The following is a 15831-nucleotide window of genomic DNA, read 5'->3' on the forward strand; positions in this document are numbered from 1 at the left end:
TATTCTCTAGGAGATAATGGAGTTCTCTTGAATGATTACTTCAAACAGTGATTTCAAGATGGAGAATAGAGGATGCTGTAGAAGAATACGGATTTAAGGAGATTTCAAGATGGAGAATAGAGGATGCTGCAGAAGAATACAGATTTGAGGAGATTCCCAATAAGGGATATTAGAAAGGAGCAGAAGACCTCTTTTAAACTGTGCCTTGTCTGCTCTCCGTGTACCTTAAAACTCTGGACAATCACCTGAGGCTAACAAAGAGATACAGAACTCTAATCTGCTGCTTGTAATCTAGTGTTCATCCAAGTACGTATAGCAATAGCAATAGCAATAGCACTTAGACTTACATACCGCTTCACAGTGATTTACAGCCCACTCTAAGTCGTTTACAGGGTCAGCATATTGCCCTCAACAGTCTGGATCCTCATTTTACCAACCTTGGAAGGATGGAAGGCTGAGTCAGTCTTGAGCTGGTTAGGATCAAACTGCTGGCAGTCAACAGAATTAGCCTGCAATACTGCATTCTAACTACTGTGTCACCGCTGATCTTTACTTTCTTATAGTTAGAAATAGTAGCCTCTAACCATTGCCTTGTAGGTAGATTTGAAAGCCCCTCAGACTAAAGGTTCCATACCCTTGAAAGATTAAAAAAAAAATGGAGCTGCCATCTATTAAAAACACAGACTTAAGTTTGGGAATTGAATAATTTCTCTTGGTCCCTAAGTAATAATAGTAAGAAGGGCATATTTCTCTTGGGGAGATATAGCACCAGCGCTTTGCATGTACAAAATAAATTTATGAATAACAGCTACAATGGTTATCAACAGTTGGGATCTAGTCTTAGTGTGTACCTACTTCTCTAATCTAAGATCAGGACATTACACTGAAGTTACATTGATCTTTGGCTTGGATCCTCGCCATTGCAACACAACCACTTCAAGAATAACTGCTAATATTGGTAGGAAGTTTTTCATGCCAGAATAATTTATGACCATGGAGGTCTTAGTCTTCCAGGAAGCCTATTGTCCTTTTTAGCTTCATAATAGGTATTTCGGCTCTCAGAGACATCTGTGCAATTCCTTTGAACATGTTTTTTTTAAAACTCAGGATAATTTATGTGGAGTCACGTATAACTTCTAGGGACAAATTTAGAGTTACTGTATAGTCTAATCTGATTTCATCTGATATGTTTCTACTGCATTTTATGACTGAATATATTGATAGAATATAGTTCTTTATATTTTGGCCACTACACAAGTAGATTTCATGCTTCTTTTAGTTAGAATTCCTACATTAAAGTAACCCTAAAGAAATGCATGCTGCATTGTTACTATAGTACATTTTTCTTTAATCTGAAAATAAATCCATTAATTTTACCAAAAAAATATTTTGAAGTTGTGCTTACATTTTGAATTCAAAGGCAGACATTATTCTTTAAGTAAAAATGATATTCTAATACCTAGTAATGTCTTATTTAAAATAAGTATCTGGCAATAATCCCTAAACAAATTATTTGTCAGTTATTTCAGTTGCCAGTTTTCAGCAGTCAGTTTAAAAGATAACATAATTTTATTGAAACCACCTTTGCTGCTAATATGTACCTGTTTTTTGAACTTTAGCGTGTGTCTGTTTGTTTTTGAGTCAATGTTGATTCCTAGCTGTTGTTGGGACAATTATTTTGTTCCTACTATGCTGCCTTTAACTCCTACATCAAACTATTTGTCTGTCTCTCTTTTTAAATTCAGCTAATCACTGAAAGGAGACAAGAAAAGAAAGATGGAGGAGGAAAGAATAACAAAGTCAACATATTATGTCACAATGCAGATTGAAAACTGCATAGAGGCAGGAAATAGAATTAACTGGATATAGATTTGCCCTAGCTTTTTAGGCAGCTAAGAACGATGTGAAATATAAACCCATGGAAATGCTGAGGAAGGTAGGAGGTATAATTACTTTGTGGTGTCCCGTTGCAGCATTTTAGTGAATTGGTGTAAAGAATGGCATATATTGTCTACCAGCATATTTTAAAATGTAATGTTAACACAGGTATAACCTTTCATGGAGTGCAGCTATTTAGTTAGAAGGAGGAAAAGTATTGTCCTCAAAAATGCCAAAATTTGCTTATCCAGTCTCTGCCAGGTTTTAACAAAAACATAAATCAGCAGGATAAGTTTTATTATTTCTGAAGTAAATTTGTGAAATAATATAACTTACACTTTAATAGCAATTCTTAATTTTCTCCTTGAAAACTTTGAATTCAGGATATCCCCTACCCCTGCTAAGAAGTTATACTGCTCTTGGTTTGTTCTCCTGGTGAGTCCCCAGATTTTCCGAGAATAAATTTCCTAGGCTGCATCGAATATCAGAGGAAAAACAAAATTAAAACCCACATTCAGTAGGGTAAATAGTTAAGGAATAAGTTACAGGTTGATCTATGTTACAATGAGACATTTCTCAGTTCAAATAGTAAACAGAAATGATAACAAGACAGTATGTTATCTTTTAATAATATGATTAAAAATAAGATTATTTCCTCCAGAGTGCTTCCAGCAGAGAGCTTCTAGTATTACCAATACAAATGCATTACACAATTACTTTGTGATTATTATTATTTTTTTGGTCAATACAGTTTAAAAAAAAGATGGAAGAAGCAATAGGAAAAGATATGAGGGTCATAAAAGCAGGATGGGTGGGAATGTTAATCCATATAGCTTTTTCGGGATGATGCAAGATCAATGCATACTTCAAGACACCCAAAATCAATGTTGAAATGCCAACATTTCAACGTTTTAACGCTATGAACTTATTCCCTTTCAATAGTTATCTAGAAGCCCAGGAGAGTGGGTACTCCCTGTATCTTTGGGAGGATGTGTTCCAGAGGCGGGAGCCATGACAGAGAATGTACACTTCCCAGATCCCACCAGAGGGCAACATTTAATAGAAGGGACCTAGGGCATGCCTACTCTGCCCAAATCTGCTTGGCAGGCAGAAACAAGATTGGATGTTATCAAAATTATTAAAAAATAATAATGGTTGGTGGGCATCTATATTACCCTCCCCATCTATTGCAATTAAAAATTCTTATTGTTACCAAATAGTGGCTTAATTCTATCACTCTCCCAATATATAAAGAGCCGAGGTGGCGCAGTGGTTAGGGTGCAGTACTGCAGGCCACTTCAGCTGACTGTTATCTGCAGTTCAGCGGTTCTAATCTCACCGGCCCAAGGTTGACTCAGCCTTCCATCCTTCCGAGGTGGGTGAAATGAGGACCCAGATTGTGGGGGCAATATGCTGACTCTGTAAAGCTTAGAGAGGGCTGAAAGCCCTATGAAGCGGTATATAAGTCTAAGTGCTATTGCTATTGCTATATAAGAAAGGAGAAAGGCAAAAATTCTGACAAACTACCACGTTTCCCCAAAAATAAGACAGGGTCTTATTTTCTTTTGACTCCCGAAATAAGCGCTTGGCCTTATTTTTGGGGAGGTTTTATTATTTTTGAGGTGCAGGAGGCGGCGAACGTGGTCACCTCATGGCTGCTGTTGCGTTGCAATATTTTGGGGGAGGGCTTATTTTAGCGCATGCGCTCAAAAGCCCAATTGGGCTTATTATCCGGGAAGATCTTATTTTCAGGGAAACAGGGTACTACTCAGCTTATAATCAATAATTAGCAAAATCTATGGCCAATTTCTGTACCATTAATTTTTAGATCGGATGTATTCAGAGAATATTTTGACTCGGACAAGCAGGTCTTAGATCAGAGTATCCCACCATAGATCAACATACAGTTTTATACATTTACATTTTTACACTCTTCTGGAAGCCCTCTCTATGTTCCCTTATTGATTTAAGCCCTTTATTAACTTACTGTGAGAGACAGTGGAGAAAATCAGTCATAATATCCATTGATCATTGTTTTTTCAGGTTTATCATTTTGTTACATCAAAACTCTGCCAGGCAGATTAGAACCAATTTTAATGATGTTCTTACCATCCCCATTCCTATACTCATACAGAATAGGGACTATATTCCAGTCCTATGATTAAGTTTAGGTTTATTAGGTTTATTAGATTTATATGCCGCCCTTCTCCCAAGGACTCAGGGCGGCGTACAACATTAAAAGAAACACATAATACAAAAGTTAAAAAAAAAATTAAATAGAATATTCCAAACCCAATTAAAATTGACAATGACATTTTTTAAAAAAAGAATTCAAATTAAAATTAACAGTAATCAATAATTTGTTTTGTTTTGTTCAGGATTGTTTAATTTTTATTTAAATGACATTATTGTGGTTCTTTTGTAATCCAGAATTTCTCCTTTCCATACTCATCTATACCGTAGTCCTATTTCAATTCTTTCATATGTGGATGATGCAATCATTTTATCTGTAATCCAAGTGGGCCTTCCTAAATGCCTAGATTTTTTTAAACCTTCATTTACATATAATGAAGGTTATAGGCAAATATATTAGTCTCTGGAATAGAGCATAAACCTAAGAAAATTTAGCTATCATATCTGTTTGATCAAGAAATTATGAGGTTCCCTTAATAAGATCTAACTTGGAAAGAAGCTGCAAAGTTTCTAGCAATAATTAAGGCTTGTAGAATCCCTTTTCTCATTATTGCTTTTTTCATTTTTTTTTTGCACTTTTAAATTTTATACTTTTTATTTACGTTTTATTGGTCTGAGACTGTTTAATTTCAGAGGCACTTGATCTGAGTTTTGATGGCAATCTGTAGCATGTTGGCTGGGGAATTCTGGTAGTTAAAGTTCACACATCTTAAAGTTGCTTAGGTTGAGAAACACTGCTCTATCCTATTCGTTTCTTGGTATATTAAGAGCTTATGGAATGCTAGGCCAAGCTTGACAAACACATTATGAGATAAAATATAATTTATACTGTAATAAAATGTGGGATAGGAGAAGCACAAGATGATGTGCATTTTCTGTGTGTCAAAATCACATTGCACATATTGTGTTTGGCAGATCCCTGCAATTATACATTGTGTTATGAGTATTATCTGCCAAAGTATCCTTGAACATCTTGTGAGCTGGTAGCTTTCTTAAGGAGCAAGGCTCAAGTCTTTGCAACTTGAGAATTATTTACAGCATTCATTAAACCTAGTTCCATGCCACCACACTATGAAAAAAGATTATTGGCTTAACATAGGAAGTGAACTAATTAAAACATCCACAATAACAGAGATAAAAACAACTATACAAAAGTGAAACCATACAAAATAAAAATAAGTGAGGATAAAGATAAAAATAGCAACATTAAATCAGGGGAAGAATGTCTGGAATAGCTCAGTCTTCAAAAATTTCTGAATGATTAACAAAGAGCCAGCCTGAACTTTATTGAGAGGCTGTTCCGCAATGTTGGCACTACTACAGAGAGCAGCAACTCCTTCTCTTAGCTCCATCCCACCAAAGACCTCCCCAAAAGTGTGGGAATTGTGGCGGTTACTCCCTGGTAGATTTAACTGGACAAAATGATGGTTTTTGCCAACTGGTCCACAGCTGTTGATCTCTCAGTTGGTCTACAGAGAAATCTGGCTCGCTGATGGGTTGGGGGAACAGAATATTCAAGCTCTTAGCTGTCTTCTTTAAAATATTTCCAGTGAAATTACTTTGATGGAACATTTGAGCATTTTAGGGACTTTAATGATCACCAGATGTTTCCAATATTACAGATTCATTTCTTTTCTACTGGTGCCAAAATAGATATCTTTGAAACATAAAATGTGTTTGGCTCATAATGTCTTTTGCCTTGACAGTTAGGCAGTGTCAGTGAGAAACCGTGTATAGGCCAAGATCTTGCTTAAAATAGAGATATTCTATTTGCTAATCTATTTACATGTCTGCACACTAAAACTGTTGGGAAATTTAGCAGCCAGCAAGATCAGAATTACATTATTTTTCTAATATCAAAGCCGTGATGCAATAAATATAAACATTGATGGTTCAATTGTTGCTTCCTCTGACTAATGCAGTTATCATTTACATTTGGTTTTTTAAAAAAATCCTGTTTATTAATTCCCCCGAACTCTTCCATGGAAAACAGTAAAGGAAGGAAATGAGGGAGGCTGGAGACTTCGTATCCTGTGTCCTTCAAATGGGAGTGGCTACAGATAAACTAATCTTAAGGACAAACTACTTCATCTATGTTTTAGAGCACCAAAAGCAGTTAGCTCTGTAGTTATAGTTGCTATCAAAAGCAACAACATTTCTTTAGTATTCCAAAAAAACATATTTAAGAACTCTGAATCTAAAAGCCAAAGGAAGATGACAAATGCAGAAGTACTTCTCCAGTGAACTCATCATGATGCCAGTGATGGCTCAGCACAGTACCGAGTTTCCTTTTTCAAGAAGTCAGCTGTATTTAAAGTGGAGAAAAGTACTGTCATATGGATAACAGAAACCATAAAGAAGAGACTTCCTTGCCAGATAATTAACCTGACATTAATTGAACAAAGGTGTTGGTTGCAGGATAAATCAGGTAAAAAAAAAAACAGTGAAGAATGCTGTTAAAAGAAACTTAACAGCATAGTTCTAGGCATGCCAATTCAGAGATCTTTTTTTAGTTTCTGGAATTTATTTGCACATAAAGTAGGGCTGGGAAGAAGATTTGAAAGGAAAAAAAGTTATTCTGGGTATGTATTCATAGTCCTTTCTTATGACCACCCAACAACTGTGGAAGAAAACAACTCAGAAAACAAAATTCAGCTGCTTTAAGACATTGTAGGTAATGCTATGTGGATATCCCCATGTACTTTACTCACTCTTTGATCTTAAGAGTTATGAAACTATGGACTTAAAATGGATTTTCCTTAGAAAGCATAGGAAAAATGTATTTACTCTTAAGAATAGAGGGATTTTTTAAATGAAAGGCTGACATGATATCATAATAGCTGGACTTCCAATAAGAACCTGATAATTCAATAATGCGAATTGTTTTTTTAAAAAATGACTACAATCGCATTTTAGCAACATGTTCAGCAGTAATTACCATACAGATTTGTTTTTCAGTTTAATATTGCATTATGATTTTGTAGTGGTATATATAACATGTATGCTACAAGATGTTCTGAACTGTAATAAGTTGATTTTGAAAATCATTTAGAGAGAAAATATAGTACAATTGATGCTCTGCTGTTTCTTTAAAATTCTTTTTTTTGTGAACTGAAAGATGAAAAAAAGCTAGAAAAAATACAGAATAGCAGCTGCTGGATGATGGGGTCCTGTGGCTCTCTCAATAGAAAGTAATAAATATTTCATGGTGAAAATGAGAATCAAAACTCTAGCATCTCACAGCTCCATTCCAAGACCAATTTTATTTATTTGTAATTATTATTTTTATTTGTTTGTCTTGATGTGGCTTTAACAGGTTCATGTATGTATGTATATGTGTATGTATGTATGTATATATATGTGTGTGTGTGTGTGTGTGTGTATATGTAATTATTATTTTTATTTGTTTTGATGTTGCTGTAACAGGTTCATGTATGTATGTATGTATGTTTGTATATGTATGTATATGTGTGTGTGTGTGTGTGTGTGTATTCATAGATTTTCACGGGTGTAGGTATGCTGGTCTTGTTGTATTAGGGTCTTTTCCCGTGTAAGATTGAGATTGTCTTGGCAACGTTTCAGTGAGGTCTCACTCACCATCCTCAGACTGGGTGCTAAGACAATCTCAAACTTACATGGGAAAAGACCCGAATGAAACAAGACCAGCATATATTATAGGTCTTGGCGTATTCGGGTCTTTTCCCATGTAAGATTGACAGTATCTTGGCGACGTTTTGATGAGGTCACACTCGTCATCTTCAGGCTGGTGCCTTTGGCTTCGTGCTTGTGCGAGCAAAGCGTGATCGGAGCTGCCGTTTTTCTATGAATATAGGTGTGTGTGTGTGAAATGTTGGCTTTGTTGCTTTAAACGGATTTTTTAAGTTCTGAGGGACACAGACTGAGGAGACCGGTTAGAATTAACAGGAACCTTTATTAACAGACTAGAACAGGCAAAACCAACAAAAACCCCGTCTGACAGTTATTTATACTTGGAGCTGTCAGGCGGGGAACCAATGAGAAACCCAGGTTTCTCCCGCCAGCTGGCAGGCACGTCCTGGCCAATCAGAGGCGCCTTGCACAGCGCCATCTGCTGGCCAGGACACAACAGGATTTGTTGGCTATGCTGCCACATCTTGATTCGTTGATGGGATTGATGTTTGGTGAGGGTGATAGGTGATGGTGTCCTGTGTTGTTCTGGGTCCTGTGTCAGTTTTTGTGGCTGGGACTCGTTTGTTGACTAGGGCTAGTATCCAGATGTCTGGTAGGCAGGAGGTATCATCACGTTTATTCATGGTGTGGGGGTGTTTCTCTATTTCGATAGCTTCCATAATTATTCTCTTGTTGAAGTGTTCAGTTTTGGAAACCTCCCACAAGACAGACACACACACACCAACAAACTCCACAGACTAGAAAAACGCCAGAAGCCCAATCCCCCTCCACAGCAACTCATGAAACAAACAGTACATAATGTATCAGACAGGACCCTCACCATAACAGAAACCAATTTCCTTTCCAAAGGATTCAACTTTGCAGTCGCCCCCAAACGCATCCCCACTGAAAACATCATATGCGGATTTGAAGCTACCCTAACCAATATCAACCCAGATGAAGTCAATAAAATCAGACTTGAAGTCACCAACGTCCTCTGCTCCAGCAATCAACCCAGAAGCAACTTACATAAAGAAGAACAAAAAGCACTCACCAACTTGAGGAGGGACAACAACATAATCATTCTTCCAGCAGGCAAAGGTAACGCCATTGTGGTGATGAACACATCTGACTACCAAGCCAAACTATCCAATCTACTCCAAGATCCCGCTTTCAAACCTCTAAACACAGACCCCACCACCTACCTGGAAAAAAACACCAAATCCAAAATAAAAACGCCTCCCATCAGTGAAAAGATCCAGCAAAGAATCATCCCCAGAGAAAAATCATCCAGATGCCCCAAGCTCTATGGCCTCCCCAAGATACACAAAGAAGGAACACCACTCAGACCCATAGTCAGCTCCATAGGCTCACTTCTACAGAATCTTGCCAAATTCCTCGCCAAACAACTCCAACCCTACGCAGAATCCATCACCTCATACATACAAAACTCACTCCACTTCATAGAAACAATAAAGAAACAAAACCTACAACCCAGCGACCTACTCGTGAGCTTCGATATCATATCCCTCTTCACCCAAGTGTTTATTAAAGAAGCTTTGACAGCTATCCAAAATAAATACAACCCCCCCCCAAGCACATCCTAGATCTGACCAACCACTGCCTAACCAACACATACTTCATCCACAATGGACAAAGATACAAACAGATAGAAGGAGCACCTATGGAATCACCCCTCTCACTCGTCATCGCAAACCTATACATGGAACACTTTGAAACCAACGCCTTAGATAAATCTGAACACAAACCCAAACTCTGGCTTAGATTTGTAGATGACACTTTTGTAATTTGGTCACACGGGAAAGAAAAACTGGACAACTTCCTCACACATCTCAACAGCCTACACCCCAAAATACAATTCACTATGGAAATAGAAGCTAACAACCAACTTCCCTTTCTGGACGTCCTAATCTACAAAAAACCCAATGGCTCCCTAGGACACACCATCTACCAGAAGAAAACCTACACCAACCGCTACTTAAACACACAATCCCATCACCACCCTCCACAGATCAACTCTGTAGCCAAGACCCTCATCTCCAGAACCAAATGCCTAGCTGACAAAGACCACCTGAAAACTGAATTACACACCCTCACAAACGTATTAATTTCCAATGGATTCCAAAAAAACACAATTACTAACCTAATCCAAAGGAAGATACCCCTCAAGAACCGAAACACAAAACAGGACAACGGCATTGCCCTCCTCTCTTACATCAAAGGCACCACAGATAAAATCAGCAAAATTCTCCACAAAAACAATATCAAGACAGCCTTCGGCACTAACCAAAAAAATAGCCAACATCTTAAGAAACCCCAAAGACAAGATCCAGCTAGAAAACCAAGGAGTCTATGAAATACCATGCAAAATCTGTCCAGCCACATACATTGGACAAAGTAATAGGAGAATAAATGCACGCATCGCAGAACACAAGTACGCAGTCAGAAAAGAAGAAAAAACTTCCTCCCTTTTCCAGCACCTTAAAGCAACAGGACATGAAATTGATTTTGAAGGAACCAAATTACTCTCCAAAACTGAACACTTCAACAAGAGAATAATTATCGAAATAGAGAAACACTCCCACAACATGAATAAACATGATGATACCTCCTGCCTACCAGACATCTGGAAACTAGCCCTAGTCAATAAATGAGTCCCAGCCACAAAACCCAACACAAAACCCGACATAGGACCCAGAACAACACAGAACATCACCAATCATCCTCACCAAACATCAATTCCATCAACCAATCAAGATGTGACAACACAGCCAACCAATCCGTTTAAAACAACAAAGCCAACATTCCACACACATCCAACTATATTTATAGAAAAACGGCAGCCCCGATCACGCTTTGCTCGCACAAGGATGAAGCCAAAGGCACCAGCCTGAAGTCAGCGAGATCTCACAGATAAAATCAGCAAAATTCTCCACAAACACAACCAGGTTAATTTCCAAAACGGAACACTTCAACAAGAGAATAATTATGGAAGCTATCAAAATAGAGAAACACCCCCACAACATGAATAAACGTGACGATACCTCCCGCCTACCAGATATCTGGAAACCAGCCCTGGTAAACAAACGAGCCCCACGCACCACCCAGGCCGTTACAACCCAAAACAACAACGGACCCACAGCCAGCACCAATCAGCACCAATCTACCAATCATGATACAGCCACACATCCAATCAATCCACTTACTGAAACAAAGCCAGCACTCCACACTCCTCCACCAAGATTTATAGAAAGACAGCAGCTCCAGTCATGCTTTAAGCCAAAAACACCAGCCTGAGGACGGTGAGTGAGACCTCGCTGAAACATTGCCAAGACAATCTCAATCTTACACGGTAAAAGACCCGAATACAACAAGACCAGCATACCTACACCTGTGAAAATCTACGAAAACATATAATATATATAGGCTATATTTCTGTGGCTCTTTCTTAGGTTTTGTGATTCTTACTTTCTGAATAGGGGATGATGTCATGAAAGTATTTATTTTGAATGTTCACTTAAAGATGATAGAAAATGTAAAAGTCCAGATGTAAAAATAATGAAGTTTCACTTAATGAAATTATGGCTCAATTAATATGGTAGGGTGATGTTAGCATCTGCCTTGAAGAAGAAGTAAGAATCTGTATGGAAAATGCTTTTCAAGAAGAGTGGAACACTTTTCTCTTAGGAATTGATTAATTATGCATTCATTCATTTTACAGCCATAATCGAGTGGCTACATAACTAAAAAGCACAGTGGAACTGTTGTACAACAGCTATTGTTTCCTTTTCCTGTTCTTAATGCTTTTGTATGTTAAAGTTTAAAAAGTCTTGTTCCTAATTATTTTTTTCTATAGCAAATTAAATGAAGTTCTCTCTCCCAGATTCATTTTATTCTATTGGGAACAGAAATAGTCCTTTGCTATCCGTCTTATTCACAGCATTAGTCTTAATAGCAATGAAGGTAATGACTGAAAGAAGGAAATTAGTGTTTAATCCTACTTGGATTACATAAATTGCAAAAAGCTGTTTATGTTGGAGCCAAAATGTTATAAGGAAGTTCTTACCACTGTGAAAAATAATAGTCTATATTGACTGAACCAGAGTTTAATTCTTGGAGGATGCTTGGATAAATTGGCCTATCCAATTATAACTGCTTATTGAACATGTTTTTTTCCCCTCACTTTATTGGATGATTTCACAGAAGCTACAAAACTATTGATTATAATTCAGAGATTACACATTCTACAGTTATAATCTCACATTTCAAGTGGCTTTTATTTGATAGACAAACAATTCTTAACTATAAGAAAAGCTCATCAAATAGATCTCCTATGATAAGACATTGAAAACATGATTAATGTGATGAAAGAAATGTCCTTCTGGATTCAGCTCCAAGTGGGGGAAAAGACACTGGAGACATGGAGGCTGCTTGGAAAGATGGTTTATTGTTGGACAGGGCCACATGACTTGAGCCCTGAACAGAAAAGGTGATCACATGCTTCAGTGTTGGTGGAGAAGAAGAGAAGGAGGTGAAGGAGGGGCTTGCTAGGCTTTTTATACCCTGTTTAGTCCCACCTCTCTGTTTCCAGTTCCTGTGTAAGAAATGTATTCTGATTGGTTGTCAGACTCCCATGGGTCCGTGCAGGGGCTACTCTCTAGGCTGTGATGAGTTCCCAGATGCCTTGTGGTCAGTTGAGTAAAGTTCCAACATTATCATGCCTTTACTCCCATCCCCCCTGGGGCTGCAGTGGAGAAGTCTTTATTATGTAAAGTGACTAGCTTGGCCCATTAACAGTGGGGATGGGCAGGAAGCTACAGGCAACTATTCTGTCTTTTAAAACATGTTTCTTTCTCCTCACATCCAGAGAAATATTCTGCCTTTTCAATATTTCTTCGGATATTTCATTTTTCTGGGAGAGGGCTGGATGATAACTTCCCACAAATGCATACCAATAAAAGAAAACAAATATAGTCAATTCAGTTTAAAAGACAAATATTTCCTTTAGCAAGATAATCTTTACAGGGAAGACAGCAAAGAAGAGATTAATCTAACCCAGTAGGCAAAAACTTCCAGTTTCAAAGGAGATTTTTCCTTTTTGCATCCTATTTGTAATTATTACAGATTTGTTATAGATTTCTTTCTTTTTTCATTTTTAGTCGTCATTTGAAATGTGAATGCTTTTAGAGAATATCTTTTCCATCAATTGTAAGCCACCCAGAGTCATTGACTGAGATGGATGGCCACAGAAATTGAACAAACAAACAAATCAAATTGAACCTGCTATGTTAATAAAATCTGTGGTTCCTTGCAACACTCCCAGAAACTTCAGCTACCCCAGCCTGCTCCAGCAAGTGCAAACAAGCATTCCATTTACCCAGCTGCCTTCTCTCCCCAACTCCACATGACTCCCCAGCACCAGTTAGCAAGCATTCATTTGCTCCTCAGCCCAGCAACCAGCCCAGCAAACATTCATTTGCCCATCTGCCTTCTCTCCCAGTTCCCCGCACAGACCTTTCATATTTTGCTGCCTGCTTTTTGGACCCAGCTTCTCCAGCAAATGTTTCATACTTTTCTAATTTTATTCCTTCTTTCTGAAGACAGTGCTATCTTTGCAAAGCTGTGCTGTCTTTTGGAAGAAGAGATTCTAAAGACAGTGCATCTTTGCATAGATAGCACAGAAAGCTGCACTGTCTTCAGAAAGAATGAAAAAAGTAGGAAATGTTTGCCGGAGAAACTGGATCCAAAAAGGAGACAACAAAAGCTGTGATGTGCTTCTGCTTTGGCCATGGCAGCTGGGTTTAAATAGCAAAAGGTTGGTGCAGGGGAACTGGGAGAGAAGAACCACATGTTCTGTGATTTCTACCACTCTGGAATCACAAGGGCAGAAAATTTCAGCCAATGGAACATTTAAATATTTCAATACTATCCAATACTGCAGAGTATCATAACTCTCAGTTATCTAAAAAACACTTTATGTGCCTGCAATAGGTACAAATGTTAAAATTCCGTAAATATCAATCTAACACCTTCAGAACTCAAGTGCAACGTTTGGTTTTAAAGTAAATATTAAAAAGTCTTCATATTTATACTCAACAATGAAGGAACCACAAGGAGTCTCTGCTGTGTTACTTTCTCTATTCTCTGACTTCTTGAATGTCAAATCTGTGACAATAATAGAAAAACTTAAAAGGCTCACCTCATCCACTTTCTGGAACTCAATCCACTATCAAGCATTTTGGCAGATGATGATAACATTATTCCTGCTCTGATAAAACCCATGTATTGAAATCTCCTTTATGCAGCTCATACTATGACAGATATAATGGAGATCTGGGACAGATAGATATGGTTTCCAAGTATATTCTGTAAACAATCTCTTCCCTAAGTCTTCCTTAGCGAAAAACAGTAGAAAAGAATTTTTTCTTCAACTATTCAAAGATTGGAACAATTTAATCTTTTCATCAACACATTTATATTATGATTTAGAAATGATTATGGATTAGTAGGGAGCTCCCTTCTTGAAAGGTATATATAATAGTGACCTTCCAATGACCAAGCATGCATTCTGTTACTAGTTTAGTTTAGTTTAGTTTATTTGTCTTGTATGCCGCCCACTCCCGAAGGATTCCGGGCGGCTCACAATAGACAAGGGAAGGGGGATAAATAGACAAAGACAACACTTAAAAAAAACGCAACATTCACAGTTTCCGTGGGGCTGGATGTTTCACAAGCCCCCCGGCCTGCTGGAGCAGCCAGGACTTGGTGGCTTTGCGGAAGGCCAGGAGTGTAGTAAGATCTCCACGGGGAGGTCATTCCAGAGGGCTGGAGCTGCAACAGAGAAGGCTCTCCCCCGGGGAGTGGCCAGCCGACATTGGCTGGCAGATGGAATCCGGAGGAGACCTAACCTGTGAGATCTAATCGGTCTATACTATTTTTGATGTCTTTTTCTGGAGCTTCAGCCGAGAAGACTGCTGCTGTTGCTGGCTCTTGTGCCAGGGCAGAGGGATTTACCATCTAATACTGAAGTGCAATTATGCCTTTAGTGAAACATTCCACAAGCTGCTGCTTTGTCATATCTAAGAAGGAGGCTTTAGCGTTTTGACATTTAAGGGTCTTCTTGGCTCTTGTTGAGGTGCAGGTGGCAGCTGTGGCCAGGAAGGCCTTCGCACAACTTCAAATGGTTTGCTAATTGTGCCTGTTCATAAACCAGAAGGCTCTGCTTGTTATCACTGATGCCTCATTCACCTCCCAGATGGATTACAGCAATATGTGCTTTATGTGGTGACCTTAAAGGCCACTCATGGGTAGTTATGGACATACTGTGGCATGCCCGTGAAACATTATTGTTTTGTGACCTTATATCTCCCAATAGACTACAGCATGCAATTCAGGGGTGCTGATAATCATTTATAAAGCCTTACATGACACAAGACAGGATTATTTGCTGGACTGCCTACCTCCAATTATATAGTCCCTTCCACAGGCTGGGCATGCATCAGTCTCTTTGTTGTGTCAAGATCAGTGGTGGGTTTCAAAAATTGTTCAAACCTACTCTGTGGGTGTGGCCTCCTTTATGGGAGTGGCTTGCCGCCCATGTGACCGGATATGAAGATGGCGACGACACTTGTCAAAACCACCTTAAATTACCTCACACACAGCACTGGCATGCATAAGAATGTGATGTAAACTTGTTTTTTAAAAGGCATCTTTGGTTTGCGTCAAAACAACTTCAACACACGCCATGTTCTGATTGCACCACAAACGCAGTAGTCATCCTTACCTTTCACAGAGGCACTGAATTTTATAAATATGAGCATGATAGTGTAGAATAATCATATCCAAGGACCAGTGGTGGGTTTCAAAAAATTTTGGAGCCTTTTCTGTAGGTGTGGCCTGCTTTCCGGGTCCACTAGTGGAACCTCTTCTAACCGGTTCGGTAGATTTGACGAACTGGTTCTACCGAATAGGTGCGAACTGGTAGGAACCCACCTCTGGTCAAGATTATCTAGTTAGATCTAAGAAGTCTAACTTGGAAAGGTAGCATGCATCCTCTGGAGTGACCCTTACCAAGACTTTATTGGCCCCAAA

At 38.5% G+C, this 15831-nt stretch overlaps 1 protein-coding gene across 1 annotated transcript in view; it reads left to right on the forward strand.

Moving 5' to 3' along the window:
* Positions 1–15831, forward strand: part of HECW2 (HECT, C2 and WW domain containing E3 ubiquitin protein ligase 2) — a 185286-nt gene that overhangs the window by 66775 nt on the left and 102680 nt on the right. The gene's annotated exons all lie outside the window — the stretch shown is intronic.

The sequence above is a fragment of the Thamnophis elegans genome, chromosome 1 (genome assembly GCF_009769535.1).
Source record: "Thamnophis elegans isolate rThaEle1 chromosome 1, rThaEle1.pri, whole genome shotgun sequence".
In the NCBI taxonomy this organism is placed as follows: Eukaryota; Metazoa; Chordata; class Lepidosauria; order Squamata; family Colubridae; genus Thamnophis; species Thamnophis elegans.